Here is a 23,472-nt window from a genome sequence, read left to right on the forward strand (position 1 = left end):
AACTGCAGTGGAGTTGGCTGAGCAGAGGATTGTAAATCCCTCTGTGGTAATCACTGTGTGTCAGATGAGAAAAATATGTACAGTATCTGTCTCAGTGACAAACTCTGTGCTGGGGTGGAGGTTAACAGCTGCAGTGTGTTTTGATTCCTAAAAGTGTCTGAGCAATCACGACACTAAGACAGATGTAATGGATTGTACGTGATCAGACGGTGTTGTAGTTTAATTAGATCTCTCTCAGTAAATGTGTTTACATTTTTTCATTTACTTTGTTCTAATGGGCTGTAGATGTAGTTATATTCAGGTAACTTCCGTTTTGCGGTAACTGTGATGAGCAGGTTTGACTTGGAGATGCTTTTGTCAGTTGTGTGCTACTCTAAAAGCATTAACTTTATTTATAATGTCTTCAGTATCAAGAACAACCACAGGCATCAGCAGTGGTGTGAGAAGTGGTCACATGCTTTACTAAAGTAAACAATATAAAAATACTCCATTACAAGTGAAGTCCTGCATTCACAATTTTAGTAAAAGTGGTTAAAGTACTTGTTCTGTGTCGAAAAATGTGACTGATATATTATTATCTATCACATTATTAGATTGTTAATACTGATGCATGAGTATGTAAGCAGCATTTTTGCTGGTGTAGCTGGTTGAAGTGGAGCTAGTTTTCACTTCTTTAAGTTGTGTAGTTTAATTCAGTGGTTCCCAATCTACAGTAGGCGTCGAGTCCATTCCAAGGGGTCGCAAGATAGATCTGGCAGCTCATGAGATGATTAATGGCGTAGGAAAGAAGAAAGTTATTTTCCACCACTGGGTGTCAGAAACGTGTGGCAGTAAACACATGCAGCCCAAGATGACCAGGCCCTCTAGTGTGTATCTCCATAGCTGCCACAGCCCTGACGTGTAGTTACACAGTGGAGGCAGCGTCATGTAGAGGCTCCTTAGCTACGCTACAACCCCTTAAAAAAGAATTATAAATCTTGCTTAACTTAATGCCCACTGAGTGAAAAATGTCCAGCCTTGAGTGAGAAATTCAACCAAAAAAGATGAAAATGATGAAAAGAGGAAAGACAATAGCCCTTCCTCACAGCAGATGTATTGATTTGTCATAGCAGGAAAAGGTCAGGTGACACAAATGTCATTAACGATGGCTCAGTTCCATCAAGTGTCCCAGTAAGTCATGCCAGCGAACCAGCATGCACCATCCCAGGACCCTGAGACTAACTCACCTAGGTGGTGATGCAGTTGTTTTAAAGTTATCAATAAGACGTGATCTTCCTTGCTGCTACGACATGCAAAAACATCTGCTGTGAAAAAGGTAGAGTGAAGAGCATATTAATGTCGTTTCAGTGAACATCTTTAATTGATGTTTTTGTCTTTGGCAAATCCTGTTTAAATGTTACACATATTCTGTCATATGTAGTGTAGCACAGAGCAGTAAACACATGAGTGAGCATGTTTAGGTTGTGACTGAAACAGCTAACCAAAAGTTGGGGAAATGAATAACAGGATGCTTAAGCCAGCAGTATAATCAAAAAAATCTAATTTTTTTACTGGCGAAAAATCATGGATTTGTGGCCACAACAAATTGCACTGGCTTCAATCACAGCTCTGTGTGTGCAGGTTGGCAGGCAGGGCTATTCAGACTATTTGCACAGGCTCATTCAGTGTCTGCCAGTACACTGTTGCCTGCGACTGGTCCGCAACGTCTCGTGACCTCAGCCTCAAATTGAATAGCTTGCTCACACTTGGACTTGCAAGCCTTATGATAATGTGTGGATACCATTTGATGTAACCCCATGAAGTTACAATGAGTCTTTTCCCACAGTGCTGCATTTGACAGAAGCCAAGAACAAACAAAATGTGAATTTATTTTTACTTAAGATACTGCCAGCCTTAATCTTAGCTGCTGCTGAGGAGCTACTCAGTGGAGTGAGAGTAACCAAGGAGACAAATTATAAGTACTCTCATCAAATATGCTCACCTAACATTTCTTTGATAAGTATAGGTTAATAAATACACATCGCTGCTCAAATTAAGCATGGTGTCTTGCATTAATGGCTCAATTTGATACTTGTCAACTTTGTTTGTATTGCCACAGGCTTGACTTACAATCTGTTTTCTGCATTAGCAGCACCAACCTAACAGCCTAAACCCAGCGCCGCAGAGGATGCTGACCTCCCATCTCCAAAGTGCTCAGATCATGAGTTTTTAGAAAAATGTGATGAGTTTGAATAAGGAGCTCTTCTCCCCTGTGGCAGGTCTGTACAGCCTTGCGCGGTTTTACAATTTAGTGGGCTTGACTGGAAATCCTGTTAGTGTAGCACAGGAACTCCAGCTCCTTATCTGTCTTAATCAGAGACTGCGAGAACAGACGGCAAAACAGAAAGTGTGAGATCCGCTCTCTGATCATTACATCAGCTACTTTCCCTGCAAAGCTGAATATTTATCAAATCTCTGCTTTACTATGCATGAGTACAGCCAACAAACACTGTGGCTACATTTTGAATTTCACTTACATAAAATTCGATTTTAAATGTTTACGTCACTTAGTTGCTCAAATTGTTAATGACCTTTTATTCCCCATCAACAAGAAATTAATTAAAATATCATGTAAGGCAAAGTAAAATCTATTATCTATAAATGACAAAACTATTAATAATTCCCTTGTTTGTTTCTACCCACTGGTTCAGACTGATACAACATCAAACTTTTCCTCTGCATTGCACTGCAGTCTTACTTCTCTTTGCCAGGTGGCCTTTGATACCTTCAAAAATGTCAGAGAAATCAGTTGTTATCTTGTTAGCGAGATGTTCCTAACAGTCTATCTTTAGTCACTCTCTTATGATTCCTGCTCGGTGATTCTTCAACAGTGACACCACCTCCGATGACTCACTGAGCAACAGACACCAGGGATTATTAATGTTTTTACAAAAATAGTTACACAGAAATAACAGCAGCAGCAGCAGTTACCAATGGTTACAGAGATGACATCACCTGGTGTCGTTGGTCTCTTCTCTACTTCATTCCCAAGTTCCAATTAGCCTGAAGTGACAGCTTGTCGTGCCGGGATGTATTGTCAAAATCATTTTCATTTCTAGAACAACAAAAAAAAAAAAAAACACATTTTCAATTAATTTGCTGCCACCCAGCCCTGGAGATATAAGTCAATATTTTTTCTTTGCTGGGCTCATTTGAGAAATGTTACATCATCAGAACAATTCAGCCCTTGGACTCTCTTTGGTAATCTTTGGTAATAAGCAAGAGGAGAAAAGAAATAGGAAGTTTGCAGAGGAGAGAAGCGTGGTCATAATGAACCATCTTCCTGCGGGGTAATAAAGGTCTGCGTCTAATGCCAAGGGCAGCCAGGCAAGCACGAAGACCATTACAGCTGAGCGGGCTGGCTTATAGCTCTGTCTGGGAGGCCAAAAACAGCTTGGAGAAAGGCCCCACTCCTCCACCCCCACTCCCACCCGCAGCTGCTTTTGACTGCAGACACAATTATCTTGTGAGGTTGCAGCCAGTCTTTCCTTCTGATGCCAAAGGTGAAGATATGTTAGAAATGTCATTTTTTTAAATACGTATTTCTCCAAAAGAACAGGTGCTGAGTGCACCCTCTGGAGCATTTCTCCAGGACAGTGGGACAGAGAGGACAGGCAGAGTAGGGCAGACAGACCACAAAGAGACAGTGTACATGTGCTAGAAGCAGTGGGTCTTATATTTTGTCATGTTCCTCTTTGCAATGTAAAAAATAAACCAAACCAACCCACAACTGCTGGATACTTGAAAACTGCAATCTAATGCATGCTTTTCACTCCCTCCAAAATAACTAATGGTAAATCTGTTACAGTATGTAATATAATTTCAACTGATAGCATTGAGTCCTTGAGGCCAGGCATTTTCTAAGATGATAAATTACAAAACATGAAAAGCACCCTCACTGCTAATCGCTGAGACCTTTTTTTTTGTAGCTGTTCAAGGGAAAGAGATGGAATAAAGAGTCATACTGAGGTCCTCTAGCACACAGCAAAAAATTGCATGGGAAGTCATTTCAAATGGCACTGAGGCTTGAAGAGGAAAATTGCAGACAGTGATTAGTTAAGAAGTTCCATTAACATTTAATTTGCTTGGACTTTGACAACATGCATCATTACTGTACTCTATGTCACACTATTTGGGAGTGAGTCAAAGCCGGTCGAATGCTGACTAAAAATTCACTTCACAGTGTGGAAAAAGCTCACAAACTGCTCCCCTTTAGCTCAAGGTTACATATAAAATGTTATATAATGCTGAGAGATCCCACAGGAAGGTCATGTAGAGAGGCGCTGATGTAAAGCCTGACCCCAACTTGCTAGCAGCTTTACATTAAGCACAGCTAACAGGAGAGCAATAAAAGTAGAGGCTGAATCCAATGACAGAGTCCAATTTCTGTGTTTATAACAACATCACGTCTGCGCTACTCTTTCCAAACCACTGTACTGACTGTAAACCTGTTGCTATCGCACATATATCATCATTAGCTTACAATTTATTATGGTGCTTACATAAGCTTTGGACTATTTTACAACATCTTCAGAGGCCTGCACAATGTGGCTTTTTAATATTTTTTGTGTCCTATTCTCATAGTATACTAAAGCTATTAATTCCAGTCACTATATTCTAAGCACCTCTTTGTGCACTCAAGCAGTGCACAACCGAACACTAAGGACACTTCTATAGATGCAATACAGTATATTGTGTCATAATGTAAAATGGATATGAATACTGAATCTGTGGATGAAAGAAAAACTTACAGGTCCTCCCACACCCAGCAGACTTGAATGTTCAGTGATTCATTGCTGAATGTATATTTGTACATATATTATTCATGTTTTATGTTTTGTTTGATGTCCCTTGTGCTCTCAAGTGCTATCATCCACTGATCTTGTGTCAGTAGCCTATTTCTTGTAGTACACCAGGAAGCTGTCTGTTTGACTTTAGAAGCCAGATGCTTCTGCACCAGTGTTAAATCATACTCCAGATTCCAGTGCCTGCTGCTCGTGCACTCCACAGACACAGGAAAAGCTTTAAAGAGATGAAATTATTTTCCAATATCACTGCTAGTTGGAAAGAGTAACATAATATTTAATCTTTTAACACTACCTCTACTTTATAAGACCACTTCTTTTTGCTTTTATTTCACTTACCAATAGCTGTGTGTTGGTTGATACTTTTGACCACATGTTGAGATAAATACTAAGCGAGGTTACCATGTTTAGGCTGGTAGACAAACTACTTATTTCCTCCTCTGAAATCACTTCAACTCAGTAGCATGCTCAGGGAGTGTGCTGTTTGATTCAGCATTATAAAATTAGTGGCTTGAGAACATGAAATTTGTTTCCAAAACAGTTGTAACATCAAAGCTGGGAGACAATTAGGCTTCCCTCCAAATATCATCTATTTATCTATTATGATGCCAACACCATTAGCTGATGTTTCATGGTTTCAATTTTTTTTGGGGGGGTGGTTGCGGTGAACAAGATGTCAGAGGGGGATTATTTATGGTTATGGTTACATTTAGACGGGGTCAAAGAGGGTGAGATACACAGAGGGATGTGTCACAACATGAAGTGGCGTGCATTGAGATCATGACCGTTATTTCAAGAGCACAACCTTTTGAATTGTATTCACCATCTTAGTTAAGCAAGTTAGCATACCAAGGTTTGCTAATTAGCACAAAATGCAATTGAACGCATACATGACAAGTCGAACGCTCTAAGTTCATCAGCTTATGCCTATTTTTGCAATGTTTTTACTGTTTGCAAATTATAAATAAGTTTGTGGACTTTTTAGAACTCTGTCAATGTTAGCTAGATGCATGGCTAGCTAAGTACTTTAGCCAAAGCTAATACCTTTATGCTGAAAACAAAAGCCCAATGCCCCAGAAATACACATCCTGGAGTTGGAGTTACCACTCTCCAGACCTGAAAACATATTGCTCAGTTTAACAGATAGCATAAATCATTTCACAGTTATTTTCCTGTAGACTGGACCTCACTGGATTCAAACTTGGTTATGAAGCCAGTGAGGGCTGGTCAGATGCTGGTGTTACGCGAGGCAGAGGGCAAAGAGGTCAAGCTAGAGGAGGAGGAGGAGGTGGAGAGAGAGCAGGTCCCAGTGGTACAAGAGGCAGAGGGTGGAGAGGAAGAGCAACAGAGAGGAGAGAGTGAAGGTCCTGGTTCTGGTCCAAGAGGCAGAATACAGAGAGGCAGAGCCAGAGGAAGGATGACAGAGAGAGAGTGCGCTTGCTAGTGGGAGAGGTGGCAGCAGAGGAACCACAGAGAGGAGAGGAGGCAGAGGCAGAAGAGGCAGGGGGAGAGGTGCCAGAGGAGGAGGAGGAAGAGGAGAGAGTCCAGGTCCTCCAGAATAAAAGAAGGGTTCAGACAGAGGATTGTGTTCTCAGAGATCTCAGCAATGTATGAAATACAGTACACAAAATGAATAGATGACAGCAGAAACATCATTCATGCAGGCAAGATTTAAAAGTACAATATTGAAGTATCATGAGCTCAAAGCATGCAGGTGGTGCTATTAGGAAAAGTCAAGATGTGTATTTCTGTGGCAGTAATTTATGAAGTAAAATATTATCCTGAAGTGGTTACAGATGAGCGAGGTGGATCTCCAGGAGTTGACAATTCATCTTTTTTCTAGGGAGCCAGGGCAAGTTTTTGATGATACACCAGAACCAGCCTGCTGCCTCACCATCCACTGTGGTACCCTGGTGTCTGTGTGGGAACTGCAGGGAAATGACAAGAGACTGGGAGAGAAAATGCTAGTTGGAAAGGGGCCCAGCCATTACATTAGCTGGCCACACTTCACCATCTACTGTCTCAGAGATGGTTATTTGTGTCTGCGCAGACAGTACAGGACTGATGTCTTGTTGACATCAAGGGAATCTGGGAATGACAACCAGGAGTTCAGATATGCTGCCTATCTGCAGTTCATCTTCTGGGAACATGGGGCATTAGGTCAGGGGAACCACCTTGTTGTTCTTAGCTGCTGTGTCTGGCGGATCAGGGGCAAGTACTCTGATTCCCCGGAGCCGGTACACTGGTTTTGTCCATCGCCTCTTAAAATAAACTCCTCTCTGTCTGTTGGCATTACCATGCAAACCTTCTGAAACCAGGTGCATCATCAGGGAGTCAAGAACTTCACTTTTCATGTATACAATTATAAGAAATGTATCACATTTATAAGCCTGGTACAACATTTCTCCATCCTTTCCTCTCCAAATAGTCATGCACTATAATTTAGCCTCTAGTAACAGAGAAATGTCTCTGATCTCTGTCCACTTACAGTAATGATCTCCCTGTGGCATTAAGACTCTGAATAGTAACTGACTGTGTCCACCAGTGAAGTGCCAGCTTCCTTCATATGCAAGGCAACATACAGAAGCTGCTGACTCAGCCTGGCTCTGCATTAAACAAATGTTCTAAATTCAGTGTCTTGAATTAAACACCATTTATGACTCACGAGAGGCTCATTCAAACATCCATATCCCACATATTTAACAAAATCATCATCATTTATTTTTACCCTGTGAGAAAATGGATGTTTCTGGTTAGTCTGTGCAGCCTGGATGAGTGAGTCACTGGTTTTGAAGGGTAAACAAGGTGACATGATACTCTTTGTGACATAGTGATTGAGAGACCATACCAGTCATTAGCCTGCCTATCAGCCAAATATATTGTGAGGCCAGAAACAACACTGTAATATTACACTGTAAGGTTTATAGATTGTATCTGACACTGGCCATGAGTTCACATGTAGTATCGACTCAAAAGACTCAGTGAAAGAAACAGAGAAGAGAGGAGGACAGAGCTATGCAGGCTGAGCTGGAGCTTTCCGGGGTGATAACCTGTGAAAGATGCCCATTAATCTCCATACTGGCAATGGATATGGGACAGAGGCTTTGAAGCATCCAATAGAATCTTTTTTGAACATGATTAACAGTTCAAGGTAGATCATTTATTTGTACTGAGCTGTTTTATGTATCCAATCTGATAACAGAAACACTAATATTCTCCTTAATCACATTATCAGTGACTTGAAAAGCAAGTTTAATGTGGTCCTGTTGATCTCTCTCTCTCTCTCTCTCTCTCTCTCTCTCTCTCTCTCTCTCTCTCTCTCTACCTATCTATCTATCTATCTATCTATTTATCTATCAATCTATCTGATCTGTCTATCTAGAGTAGTTCATGCTCTAATTTATCTTACAGACACAGAGGGACAAACTAATCTGATGGAAAGACTGAGCAGTGATTTCAGGCTCCACACAGGAACGTGTCTCACATGAGCAGTGATGTGGTTTTATGGCTCCCCTGGCACAGAACAGAACATTTAAAAGGCACGGCTCAAATGAGCTTAGCACACTTTATTACCCATCTGCAAACAGTTTAAGTGTCAAGCAGCACATCCTTGAGTTGGTAATGTTCACCGGCACACTGGAAGATGAGGGCAATTAGCCCTGAGAAGCGCACATAGGTGGTACATAACCAAATAATGCAAAGCTTATTCAAACTAAAGGCTGAAACAACACTGAGCAGTATTATACTACCGAAAAACCATTTTACTGCTGTTCTATAACTGTGTTTTCCCCACGTATTACTGCTTTATTTGTTTTTGCTCATGTTGACATGTATTTTAAATATTGCTCATGGAGAAACTCATTCACATAACATTTTTACATTTTGTGCTCTTATTTTGATATTATTGTTATTATTATTGTTAACTTTATTGTATATATTTAATCTATTAGTTTTGTATTATCTTGACGTCGTCACATTATTTTCTTCTGTGCTCATTTTGTGTTTTCATACTTATGTATTTTTTTAATATTACTTAGATGGAGCCTTTAAATAAGCCAATTTGGGCTTTTTGCCTCTCCTTGCACTGTATGCTATTTGTTTTCCTTGTCACTTTATTTGTATTTTAAATTGTGCAGAATGAATAAAAACAAACAAACAAACAAAAAACAAACAGTGAAATTTGTGCATAATACAAGGTGTGATGCATATGCTGACAATAACTTAACTGTGATAATGGTACTTTAATCATATTTGTGTGGTGGATGGAATTTATCAAAGTCCACCAGAATGTTCATCACTGTAAAATATATTGTAGTCAAAAGAAGCGCTGCAGTGTTAGAACAAGATAATCTAAGGTCAGCTGGAACTGATTTTGTTGAGGAAAGATAAATGTTACTAATATGAATGTGAGTTTGACAAATGCTGTGGGAAATAAAAATAGACAGTTATGACAGGTATGTCACAGTGCCTGTACCATGGGTATCCTCCTGTCAATCATCTGCTCCGGTGCTGCTGTTTGAGTGATTAGGGAATGTCCAAGTTGCCTCCAGGCAATGAAGATACCAAGACACAAACACAGCTGTGGGAGTGTTTGTGCAGATAATTCTTGTTTCTGACACACAGATAGTGTTTTCTCTTTGCCAAATCTGAGCTGTCAGTCCAGCTCTTTCAGAACAGTTTACTAAAAAAAGTGTTATAGTGAAGGTGATGAGGAATGCTGTCAACAGTCTAACTTCAGTTCAAAGTTTGAAGGTCACAGATATGTCTTTCAGCTTCAAGTAATAATTTCTGAAATACACTGTGGCATTTTCATGTAGGGCATGTTCACCTGCACCAGCGAGGACAGCGCCTCTCAGACTCAAAGGTGATTTGTCAAAGCAAATTGAGTTTCAGCTGAGACTAGTGCCACTTTTCCAGTCCTGACAGCAAACAGAGAGTAGCATATTCTTCAACTAATTTAATAACTTTGGGTCAGTTTGTTTATTTCAACCTTTATTTATTTAGGGAGAGAGTTTAACACACACAAGGTCTAGCCCCAATACTGCTCCCACCACCCCCCACCCCCCACCCTGTAAGTCCTCAGCACTGAACCCTCACACACTTTAATTAACATCATATGCGTGCTCAGCAAAAACACGAACGTGCAATAGGGGTGGAGAAGGCTTGAAAAGCTGAAGAGAGATGTGACTGCACTTTGTGAGATCACGTTACTGAGGCAGAGAGGCCAGAAAGATGACATTCATATCTGTATTGTTTGTTGCTCATTTTCTGAATGTTTATTATAATATTTATAATATTTGATACAACAAAGAATTAGTGCTTGATACTATGTAAAACCTTTCTCATTTCTTGAAGCTAATATCCTCAAGCATAGTCGGACACATTACAGACTTATGGAAAGTGTGTATGAGCACTTAAAGAGGTCTGCTGAAGAGCCCTCAAGCATGTATTGATTCCACAGTGGGACAGACCCTGGCCCAGTTCATCAAGGCAGACTACTTGAGAATGTGTATCAGCTCTAAAGCATCAGTGTGTTAAAGGGCCACCCTGATATTTTGCATGTCTATCCTCTTACTATATAACAGATCTCCCAACAAATTTACAAAGCCTACAGTGGTGTTTCAGATTTTTAAGGCATGTTTCCTACCTTTGAAGCTGCCAGTGGTTTACTGTGTATTCTGTTTTGTATGAAAATCCTCACACTGGCTTGACACACATAGATAATCCATCACAGCAAACAGCAGGTCTGTTTTTATTCACTTATGATGAGACTGTCCTCCCAACACAAACGTGTAGCAAGTGCCCCAAGGAAACATATGTTTGCATTCAAGTGATAAAGTCCTCTTGCAGCCAAAGCGACTGCGATGGGAGCAAAGCAGGAAGTGAGGTTATAGAGTGATAAAGTTCACATTGGGAGAAGGTCAGGGTCAAGAAAACCTGAGGCAAAGATAGTACATGAGGTGAAAGGAACAGGTACATACAGGTGCTCGTGGAGCTATTTAAAAGCTTTGATATTGCTACATATCCATCGTTAGCATTAACAGCTGTTTACCAGTCCAGAAGAAATGTTCAGCATCAAACTTCATTCCTTTACTCACCAAGAGCTGTCTCCAGAGGTGGAGAGCAACACCGATGTTAACTCTTGTCTCTAACACATCTTTACTTCTGCTGAAGTTAGCATGCTAACCAGCTAGCCATCCCGTCACTTTCCCATAGCGACCCACTGCAGTATTGCTGTTCAGAGGGCATATAATAACCTCGAGTCCTGTTTGGGATGTTGAATGTGCCACACCAACATCCTCTTCTAATCTGCCGATGCTTTCCTCAGTTTGGATTACATTGCAACAATAATGTATAACTATCTTATTTTATTTCAAGCAACAAAATTAAGCCAATAGCTTCCTGGAAAGTAGACAAAATAAATTCAATGAACTAAAACAACCTGGTACTGTATGCCTACCAAAACATTTTGGCACTAATTAAAGGTTTATATGATTTTTGGTAAAATGAGCTGAAAAATTCAAGTTTTGTACACTGCTGTGGAGAGAAATCCCTGGAGCCTTAAGTGGAGCAACGACATGAAGAAAAGTGCACAATCTTCAGCAGGCTTACTCAGCATCCAATAATGTAGCACCGTGAGCTCACCTCCGTGTCAGAGGTATTACAGACTCTGTTTATCAACATACTTAAAACTCGCAGTGGGGTTAAGTGCATGAGAAAATCCCCACTATTAAGCTGATGTACGAGGACAGTGATGGTCATTTAATTCTGCTTAAATGACCCAGAGGGATCCAAGCGTAGACCATCATCTCGTTATGACCACTCTCATCCATGCATGTGGAGCCGAAATCTCTCTCTCTTTGTTTTTTTTTTCTTGTGAGTTGACACATGATTATGAATCCAATCAATATGCACAAGTGAATTTCTTTGCATTATTTGATTCGCCATAGTGCTCAAACAGGGTTTTATACCATTCACTGAGCCTATTATTTCCACAACTTCAGATCTGACTTGTGATTTTTATCACAACGTGTCCTCACACACAGTGTTTACTTTTTATTTGGTGCAGATGCGAAATCTGGCGGGACCTAAAATCTGCAGCTTTTTACTGGATGAAAAACATCTGAAAAACAGATTACCAGTTAAGTGGAAAATGATGATCATTACATGCAATCAAGATGGGCTTGTTTGCATTTTGCAGATAAGTTAAGCAGCTGTAATTACAGCACCAGGCACAGGGGCTTTTCTGGAGAGATTACAAGCAATGGAAGAGGAGGATTCAAACTAAAACTGTCAGGGGCTCAGTTCCCCTCTTTAGTTTGCTCATTTGTAATGTAAAGAACTTTTAAAACAGCAACTGGTCTCTATTAACTTATGCTGATAAACATGTTTTCATTAGTTTAAATAATTCATACATGTTTTTAGAAAGTATGCTACATCTGATATTAATACAACGTGCTACTACTGCTGCTGCATTTCTGACTGCATACTGGCTCCTGGTAGATATTGTTGACAGGCATCATGCTGAGTCACATCACACTAAATTTGTCATTGCTTTAAAAGGAAAACCCCAAACCTCACTGTGCTGATTGCTCTGGGGTGCTAACACACACTAGAAAACAATATTTTGCCTCTTGAGTTTTTTTCGTCAAACTGACAGGATTTCTGTAGACACTCTAAAATTATGTCTGACACGTTAGGTACAAAAACCAGCAAAGATGAAAGTGTCTGAAAGTGTGACAGACATTCTGACTCTACTTATGTTACTCCAACCCCTCAGGTCAAAGGTCAGTGTGCAATGCAGAATGTTGTTAGAATAGATTAGATATCAGTGTTGCATTTACTTTCATCGTGATTTTCTTCCAGATTTTTGTCTATACAAGATTCATTTAAAGAAATCATACTAAGAGGACCTGCCTGTCCAGCTTGATGCAGGAATGAGGACAAGTGATCCTGACCTCATTATTAGAAAACTTGCTTTGTTAGACTTTGTGCCTTTACGACATTCAGCTGTCCCAGTCATGTAAACAGTCTATCCTGTAGCTAACAGTCATACACCTGCTTTTCTTGGATATTAAATCTATGTCAAGATAATTTTTTTCCATGTGAACTAATTTGCCGTCTTGAAAGGTGCAATACATGATATAATTTGCAGTGTTAATAGAGCACTCATAGCAGTATTGTTATTATTTGTGCTATATGCTAAATTACCTTCAAGATTCAACTAAAAAACTTTATTGTCTTTGTGCTAGCACAATGAAATTGCAGAAGGTGTCATCCTCAAATCAGATTGTGCCTGTTATTAAGATTTGCTAATAAAAACAAATATACGCACATGAAAACAATGATATACAGATATACATAAACAGTGTAAATATAAATATTGCACAGTGTAGTTAAGCGGTATATTAGTTTAGACTTTACTTCAGAAGTTTAGAGTGTTATAAATAGATATATAAATATTGCACATAATAAATAAATATTGCACATTGCACACATATTCTAAGGACATTTATAATCATATATAAATTCCCTTGTTTACATAAGCTTTAATATATATAAATATGTTTATGTTGTCAGATAACACTGTACATGCAAAATAAAAGATTTGTGGTCATGTAGCATTTAAGAGCAGCTACAGCCAAATCACTGTTTTCATATACAAACAGAAACTGTTGAGAAATGCCAGCTCCCTGCAGTGTGAAAGCTACTGTACCTTTTCAAACAGTCAGTGTTTTCCACAGAGCTGCTCCAACAACATCCACAGCAGCAGTGGATTCATCCAGAATTCAAACAGCTTGCTACATGTGTCCAAGCAAAACAAGCATTATCATGTGTAATTACTGTGTCTCTTAACAATGACCATTTTGCCATGTTGTGTATGAGACAGTATTTTATGGACTATTAGTGGAAGTATTATTATTTGCGCTACTGTTTTGCACAGTGTCCTGTAAAATAACCTACAGCTTTTGAATGAGAAGATGTCTGTCTCTAAAAATAATTTTGTGCAATGCTGTAAGGAGAGCAAATGAAAACTGCGTTAAAACAAGATGTGATATGTTAGATAAAGGCAAAATAAGTTCTACAGTCTTCCATATAGTGCGATTCTACAAGATGCGCTGCATCCAGAACAGACTTTCTCCCCTCCACATGAGAATAATCATGGGGTAATTATCAAACTGGAAATTGTTCACATTCTGCAGTTGTTTAATAAACACCACAGTCAGTGTTTTCATATCCACAGCAGTGCCTTTTCCCCTCATATTGCACTGCTTACATGGCAGGATCAAAAGCTGTGGAGGGGAGATATCAAACCATGCCTGGATCTGTGTGTTGAGAGGAGTGTTCACCCTGGGGGCAGAGCAGACAACACCTCTACAGCACCAGCACAGAGCTCCCATGGAGCACAGGATGTCGAACAATGCTTGTGAGGAACCAACCGGCCCTTCTTCTTTAGTGGTGCCACAAGAGTATTTGTGTCATGCTGCAACTGAATGCTTTAATGGCTGTTTTCTCTTCATAACAAATCAGTCCCTTTCCAACACGCAGCCCTGTAAGATACAGTAGACGGCTTTAAAATGTTTCCAGCCGCCTCCTGCTTTGAGTCACCATACCCCGTTGCAATGCTGCTGAATTATTGACGAGCCAATACAGATTATTCAGACTAGGGTTGGAGAAAAAAAGGAAAAGTAAAGCAACAGCAAACCTGATGTAAAATCATACTGTTGTCAGACTGAGCGTTAGATCTATTTTTGTACAGGCAGCAGTACCCACTGGGATTTAATGAGTCACCTACAGTGCCCCCCTCCAGATCCAGTCTGTACCTGATCAGACAGGGCAGGAAATGGACCAACTTCGTACCATCCGATATCAAAATAACAGTTTAAATTTAACACTTTACTTCTTGTGTGAAATTAACACCTCTTCATTTCTTTGCCATAGCACCTCTTTCCCACCTGGACCCCAATCAAAAATATTGTAGACAATGTGCCATATATTCAATGAAATGTAAAAAAAGGAAAAAAAAAAAAAAGCCACATCAATACTATAAACAAGTTCAAGACATCACACAAAAGTAAACACACATAGTTGTTGTTGCTAAGCGACGGTGAGCCAGAGGAGCTGAACATCTAAACATTTTGGACAAGCAACAAAACAGCAACATGTAGAGCAAGCTGTGCAGAGCTCAGTGCTAAAGGTGCATTTGTTAAAGTGTTTTTACAATGAAGGAGCACAAACCCAAATTCTGAATAGACACAAGGTCTACTTTATGTTTATCAAGTTTTCACATCAGCTTAAATCTACAGTAAAATGTGAGTGCTGTTGAAGCTGACTATTTATAGTTGCTTTCAGTCATTTGGAAAAACTGCTTCTAATTTCAACAAATTTCCAACTATGGAGCTATGTTCTTGACCTTGTACCTCAGCCCACACGGTGCTTCTGTGTTTTTTACATCATAGGTGCAGTATACAGCACAAAACATACCTTTCATTGCACGCTTAACACAACAGCTCTTTCAGCAGGGCAGCAGTCTCTTCGGTCCAACTGCATAATAAGTGGATTTGTCCGTCACTTATTGAAGGCAACACCTATGGAGCAGCAGTAATCCATACCCGGACAACTTTGTGCACTGGGATGTGGAATTACAAAGCTGTTACCATTAACCCTTTGATACAGAGAACAGAAAAAAACCCAACAAAGAAACAAAGAACAACAATTAATGACTGTCTGTTTATGTTGTAAAATATTTATTATGTGGTCAAGAGAAATCGAATCAAAGCTTGCTGTTGAAAAGCCGAAATGATTCTTCTGTGATCAGAAGAAAACAAAGCCTGAATGAAAAACATGAAAGCAGTCTAGTATAGGCATAATTCAGCTTTAATGCTCCTATAGGTTATAGTTTTATTTTTCTCCAAACAGGCAGGTGTTGCATCTTGAGAGACACTGGGTAAATGTCAAAGCAAAGCATGCATATTTAATCTTAATGTGCCATATGCTGGAGAAAGACAGCTAACATCACACTAATTATCATGCAGGTCTGCAGCAATACAGGCTGTTTCCATGGACGTATCATCCTGAGGGCTTTGTTTTCTCATAGTGGAGGAATGAGGGCTGATAGATACATTTATAATTGTGCAACGGCCATCATGTTATCATACAGTGACAAAGAGCAGCACAAATTTAATTAGAATTCAGTGTTTTAAAATTCATTGTTCATAAAATCTATAGGAATGACTGAGAGTAAAGGTGTAAAGGGTTTAAACTAAAGATTTCTAATTAAAGACAATCCTCTTTGTTTGTTGATAATTAGGTCAAGTCGTAGAAAACAAGAGAATAGCTCTGACCGTACAAGATAAAAAAAGAACAGCCTCCACTCATTTGTACAACACCTGACAGTGTTTTTTATCTTTGTTTTTGTTAAGTTATGCCCTGTTCACATGCTGCAGAACCTGTCAACACAAGTGCACACAACCTCTCCTAATGAGCAGGCCGTAGGGAGGCAGTGGAAGAGGCTTCTTACAGGGTGGATTAGTGACTGCCGTGGTTAGGCTGTCTCCCGAGGGTGCTTACATCCACACTGCCGGAGTCACGGTGACTTTGTTGTCAAGGTCAAGCAAATGAGTCAGGTGGGATGGCTCACTGCAGGGAGAAGGGTGCAACTGTCCTCCATCCGTCACGGCGTGATGCAGCTTGGCTGTGATCACATGAGCGCTGCCCTGTCGCAGCAAGAATGACACAGGTTCTGTTTGTCTTCTTTGTTGAATTCCCACAACGTTCGTGTCGGCTTCGCCCAGGCGCCCCAGTTTCCTGCCACGCTCCACAGACATGCAGGTCAAATGGACTTCAATGCTCAGATAAAGAAGGCAAATAAGTGGCAGGCTACTGAGAACATTCAGTGCATAGTGTCAAAGGGAAGGCAGCTGCAGCACAGACTGTGAGCGCAGGTTTAAAGTATGGCAAAAGTTTCATTTCAAAGCATCAGTTTGCCTCTTTTGTTAGAAACTGATGCACCGAAAATTGGAATTAAAAATACATGGAAATGGCTGTGGCCACGACATACTCTTTTTCTATTTTCCGAGCCTCTCTCACAGCGTGTCACTGGGCAAGATGCCTCACAAGCTGTTTGCAGGCAATTAAGAATATAACAGCTAATACTTTACTGTTGCTCCCACTACAGCTATATCAGCAGTGATATCTAGGGAAAATAAGATGCTTACTGTGTGAGAAATAGTGTGTCCCAGTAGGCAAGCTTCCATAACCACCACAATAGTCAGAGGGATAAGCCAGCACAGATCTAATTAGTCCAACAGAGGAACTTTAAAGGGCTGCATCAGAGCCAGGAGCTGAATAAATACAGTGGCAGAAAAAAGTATGTGAACCCTTTGAAATTACCTGCTTTTCTGCATTATTCTTGCTGAAGATGTGATCTGATCTATCACACAAATAACTATGATCTTTTGTGTCTTTATCGAACACACCCATTAAACATTCACAGTGCTGGTGGAAAAAGCAAGTAAATCCTTGGGTTTAATGACCGGTCGAACCTCCTTTTGCAGCGATAACCTCAAACGAGCTGCTGATCAGCCCTGCACAATGTTCAGGAGGAATTTTGGACCGTCCTTCCTATAGAAATTCTTCAGCGCAGACATATTCTCAGGATGTTCGGTGTGAGCAGCTCTCTTCAGTTCATTACACAGCATCCCTACTGGATTGAGGTCTGGGCTCCACTCCACTAGTAGATTTAGTTTGATGTCATTGTCCTGCTGCATCACACAGACAACCACCCTGACATTATCCTTGATAATCTTGGGAATTCATTTTCCCCTTGATGATGTGAAATTGTCCAGGCCCAGATGCAACAAAGCCCCAAATCATGAAGCTTCCTCCACTGTACTTCACCTTTGGGGTTAGGTTTTCATGTTGGTATGCAGTGGCCTTTTTACAGCATACACAGTGCTGTGTGTTCCCCCCAAACAATTCAACCTTAGTTTCATCAGTCCACAAAACATTTTCAAGGAACTCTTTGTCATACTTCAAATGCAGAGATGTTTTTATTTTGAGAGCAGCAGCTTCCTCTGTGGCGCCCATGGCAGGACACACATCTTCCATGCGACCATGCACAATGATCTGCATGTAATAGACTCATGAACAGAGATGTTAACCAGTTCCGATGAGTCCTTTAATCCTTCATCTCTCACTCTGAGGTTCATTTTACCTCATTGATCATTCTGCGTTGGTGATTTTGGAGTCATCTTAACTCGCTGCCCAGAGTAGCCACAGAACTAAATCATTTCATTTACAAACATGAATTAGGCTCTTTGAGATAACTCTGTGATCAACGATTCTTGATCACAAGAGTCTTCTGAGATCTCTTTCTTCTGATGTATGGTTCACATCAGCAAATGTTTGTTTGTTTTTTTTTGTGAATTAAGAAAAAACTCAAAATCTTTGAGTGTTTCTTGAGTGTCTTTAAGTTAAAGTTGCTCTGACCCACATGCCCAGTCTGGTTGATGTCATTAGCTGAGACGTTTGCATGCTTTTCCCGCTCTGAATGTTTGTATCAATATGTACAAAAACAATACTATGATTTGTGTGTTATTAGATTGTGTTTGTTCATAATTGTAACTTAGATGAAGATCTGGCCATATTTTAAGACTCATTTATATATGAATTCAGATAATTCCAAAGAGTTCACTTAGTTTTTCCAGCCACTGTAATAGAGAAAAGTATGGGGATATTCCTGTCATTGTGATCAGCCTCAAGCTGAAGCACTCATCAGTATGAGCTCTACAGTGTGTGAGAGCCGTTTTCTGATAAGCTGGATACACCTATTCAATTTGCTGAATAAAGTCATATCAGGCGGAGCTCCTGACAGATGAGCTCCTGTGAAAAGATAAAAGTCTGAAGTCTTAGGAATCAGTTTCAAAACACATCATTTTCCCCATGCTACACACATGCATCATAAAAATGATTCCATATTCATGCTAAAAATATTTTCATGTAAAAATGAGGCTGCTTCTTTCCCATGTGGTGAAACTAAGGTGCCTTGAATGATTTGCTCTGTGCTGCTGGATGCTCTCAGGCTTTCTGAAGAAGATGGAGGCAGCTCCATCACTGCCCCCATCACACTAAAAGCCCAGTAGAAGACCTTCATAAAAGCATGGGAGCTTTCACCCATGTTCCCATGTCTCAGTCCAGAGAGTATGAAGATGTCTTTTCGTGTTCAGCCCAACTGTACACCAAAAATACAATTTGCACACACATTATTGCTTCCTGTATTCAGTAGTAAAACTGCAGCATTGTCACTGTAAAAAAACAAATGCTAGAATCACAATTATTCTTGGCAGTAATGAGGTCTTTTTATTCAAATCAAAATTCTTTCTTAGCTTGCTGAATGAATTGATTAGTTTAACTGATTCATTGATTAATTGGTCACTATAGACAGTGTATATACAATAGGCTACTTGGGCGGCATCAGGCAGAATAGCATTTTGTGCCCTGTGTTCTATAGAAATTATATTTATATGTGACAAAAGTGCAACAGCAATTACAGTTTGTTGGAAACATCATCGCTGGCTGCATTAGAGGAGTCAGAGGCAACTTTGAGCAGAGCAGAGTTTGTCTGTGGTTAGGTTAAAGAACATGGTTTTTGTTAAATGTAAATAAACACATTGTGTCTGAAGTCAGCGTACAACTGTAGGTTAAAACCCAGTACATGCCTGGACCATGTGTGATTAATGTGCAAAATTGAGAAGGTAGCTGTGGAACTGCTGTGAACAACTGCTTTCAACAGAAAGTATCTAAAGCCTGCTAAAGAGTTGCTAAATATTCTTAGATGATGTAATACGCTAATTAGCATGTTCATGACATCATCTAGTTTTATCTGGTTTCAGCCCTTTATCTGTTTGCTTCTCTCCTACTCTCTGTGCTCACATATGGAGTATTTTAATACAGATGAATTCCCAGTAAAGCTGTTCTCATTTACATGTTTTTCTGTTTCTGTTGTCAGACAATGGAACAAGTATGAAACAGGGACTGAAACGTGGTCCTTTGAGATTACATTCTTAACTTCCAAGCCATTTCCTAGTTGCTGCTCTGCACTGATAAAATCCTAAGTTTATAACTGTCATGTCTTCTGAAAAGCTCACAAAAGACAAAGACTGTACTGGCTGTGCAATAGTGTAACTTCATCACTCTGACTTACATAAAGCTTGCTGACTGACATTGATGGAAAACATAATCAGGTTGCAATTAGGTTTCCTCAAAAACATATTTGCTGTTGTAGTTTAGTTGCATATAAACATAATGTTTAGTAGATACTTTGCTGAGACTGTTCTTCTAAAAATCAAAACTTCCAACTACGCAAATGATGATAGTGTTTGATAAATTTGTGCCATTGCTGCAAAGATTCACACCAGTTGTCACAACTTCAGCCAGGCTTTAGTTTTTCATTTGTCTGTTTCCTGTTTTGCCACACTAACTCTCTTATTATTTCAGACTCTGCCACTCCCTCCTGCTCTGCATTACCTGCTGATTTCATTCACCTGGCCTGGCCTGCCCCGCCCCCTCACTCACCTGCTCCTCATCAGCTAATCAGCCCTTAGTATATATACCGGTCCATTTCCCTCAGTTCTTTGCCAGATTGTCTAGTGTGTTTACCTAGCTCTCCAGCATCCCGTTATCCTGATCCTGATCCTGATCCTGATCCTGATCCTGTCTGTTCGTGTTTTGACCTACCTTTTGGACTTTGGACCTTCCCTTTTGCCTGCTCCTACTGGATTTGTTTGCTACGTGGATTGACTACCTGGTTTGACTTTGGCTTGTTATTAAACACCGTTCCTTCACCTGAACTGTTTCTGTGTTGTGCTATTGGGTTCTTGCCTGCCATTTTGTGGGACCTGACAGTACAATCTGGCCAAGAATGGACCCAGCACACAATCCTTCTGCGCTGAGCCGCCTCGAGAACATTGAGGGCGTCCTCCAGCAGCACGAGGCCATGATGTCCGCTGCCGCAATGGAAGCCAGGCAGGCGGCGGAGGCTAATACACGGGCGCTAACGGCATTAGCTGAACAGATGCAGCAGCTAACTGCGCGACTCATGAGTCCTGCGGCTCACGCACCGGCAGCAGCTCCACCACTCCCCGATGTTTCTCCTGAGCCCCGGGTGGGGACCCCTGAGCGCTATGATGGCGACCCAGAAACCTGCAGCCCCTTCCTTGTGAACTGTTCTTTGCTGTTCTCCCTCCAGCCTCACACTTTCGCCTCTGAACAAGCTAAAGTAGCGTTCACCATCAACCACCTCACAGGTAGAGCTCGTCTGTGGGGAACCGCTGAGTGGGAGAGTCAGTCTCCAGCCTGCTCCTCTTTCCAGTTGTTTGCTGAGGAGCTGCGCAAGGTTTTTGGCTTGGGGGCCGCCAGATCAGAGACTGCACGGGGACTCATGGGCATGCAGCAGGGAGACCGCACGGTGGCGGATTATTCTATTGATTTCCGCACCAAGGCCCGCCAAAGCAGGTGGAACTCCAAGGCTCTGGTAGACGCTTTTCTCCACGGACTGGCGGACTACGTTAAAGATGGACTGGTCTCCCACACAGTTCCGCTGACGTTGGATGGGGTCATCGAGTTGGCCATCCAGATTGACCTGCGCTTCCAGGCACGTCGTCGGGAGAGACGCCAGTCAATTTTCCAGACCACAGGGGGGGTCAGTCACTCCACTGAGGGGCCAACGGTGGAGTCTGAGCCAATGCAGCTGGGCCGTGCTTCCCTCACGCCAGAGGAACGCAAACGACGCAGGCAGGGAAACCTCTGTATGTACTGTGGCAAGGGTGGACATTACAAATTGACCTGCCCAGTAAAAGACCAGGCTCGCCCGTAATCGAGGAGGTACTGGTGAGCCCTACGACGACGCAGTCTTCTCTACGGCCACGACTTTCAGCCCGCCTGCTCTTTTCCAATGGTCCTCGCACCCTGGCCGTGTTAATAGACTCTGGGGCAGACGCCTGCATCATCGATGAGGGACTGGTACAGCAGTTGGGGCTTGAGCGGGTTCCATTGTCTGGCCCGGTTTCTGTGCGAGCTCTTGATGGCCACGTCCTGGGGACGGTCACGCACCAGACCGCCCAGATACCCATGCTGCTGTCAGGGAACCATTACGAGTTGGCCCAGTTTCACATCCTGAACTCCCCCAGTCAGCCTCTCATTCTGGGATATCCATGGCTTCGTCAATACAACCCCAACTTTGACTGGGAACGGGGGGTCATCCGTGAGTGGGGAACCACTTGTCATCGCACCTGCCTGAAACAAGCCTCGTCTCCACCCCAGTCGTCCCCTTCCAGTCCACCACCTGACATCTCCGGGGTGCCACCAGAGTACCACAGTTCAGTAAATCTAAAGCGTTGTCTTTACCTCCTCATCGGCCATATGACTGCTCTATCGACCTCCAGCCTGGCACATCTCCACCCAAAGGCCGCCTGTACTCGCTGTCGGCTCCCGAGAGAAAGGCGATGGAGGTCTACATCAACGACTCCCTGGCAGCAGGCATCATCCGCCCATCTTCCTCTCCCGCAGGAGCCGGTTTCTTCTTTGTGGAGAAGAAGGACAAGACTTTAAGGCCCCGCATTGATTACCGAGGACTTAATGATATCTCCATCAAGAACCGCTACCCGCTGCCACTCATCTCGTCTGCCTTTGAGTTGCTCCAGGGGGCCACCATCTTCACCAAACTCGACCTTCGCAACGCCTATCACCTGGTCCGCATCAGGGAGGAGGACGAGTGGAAGACAGCATTCAACACCCCTTCGGGGCACTTGTAATGCCCTTCGGCCTCACCAACGCCCCTGCCATCTTCCAAGCTCTGGTCAATGATGTCCTTCGGGACATGCTCAACCGGTTTGTGTTCGTCTACCTAGATGACATCTTGATTTTTTCCAAGTCTCGAGAAGAGCACATCATCCATGTTCAGTCTGTGCTCCAACGTCTCCTCGAGAACTCCCTGTTTGTCAAGGCGGAGAAGTGCGAGTTCCACGCATCTACAGTCTCGTTCCTGGGGTACGTCGTGGCCAAGGGCAGTCTCCAGATGGACCCGGCGAAGGTCTCAGCAGTCACCTCCTGGCCTGTTCCTGACTCCCGTAAACTGCTCCAACGCTTCCTGGGTTTTGCCAACTTCTACCGCCGCTTCATCCGAAACTACAGCTCCGTGGCCGCTCCCCTCACTGCTCTCACCAGCTCCAAGGTGCCGTTCCGCTGGAACCCAGCAGCCGAGGCCGCCTTCAGGACCCCCTCAGGTTCACCACAGCGCCCATTCTCCAGCTGCCGGATCCCGACCGCCAGTTCATGGTGGAGGTGGACGCTTCTGACGTGGGGGTGGGGGCGGTGCTCTCACAACGGTCTGCCTCCGACCAGAAGGTACATCCCTGTGCCTTCTTTTCTAGGCGCCTGTCCACAGCTGAGAGGAACTACGACATCGGCAACAGAGAATTGCTGGCGGTAAAGTTGGCCTTGGAGGAATGGAGACATTGGTTGGAGGGTGCGAAGGTACCATTTATAGTCTGGACTGATCACAAAAATTTAGAATACATACGCACAGCCAAAAGACTGAACTCTCGCCAAGCCCGCTGGTCCCTGTTTT

The 23,472-nt window shown here is 42.1% G+C and overlaps 1 long non-coding RNA gene across 1 annotated transcript; it reads left to right on the forward strand.

Annotated features, from left to right (window-relative positions):
* Nucleotides 1–748: 748 nt before the first annotated feature.
* On the forward strand, nucleotides 749–2,706 carry LOC139628465 (uncharacterized). The gene is made up of 3 exons (XR_011692787.1): nucleotides 749–1,315; nucleotides 2,129–2,258; nucleotides 2,691–2,706. It is a non-coding gene; the product is annotated as an uncharacterized lncRNA (long non-coding RNA).
* Nucleotides 2,707–23,472: the final 20,766 nt, after the last annotated feature.

Source organism: Trachinotus anak, unplaced genomic scaffold (genome assembly GCF_046630095.1).
Source record: "Trachinotus anak isolate AG129_WGS33_773 ecotype Australia unplaced genomic scaffold, CSIRO_AGI_Tana_v1 ptg000011l, whole genome shotgun sequence".
NCBI classification, from domain to species: domain Eukaryota; kingdom Metazoa; phylum Chordata; class Actinopteri; order Carangiformes; family Carangidae; genus Trachinotus; species Trachinotus anak.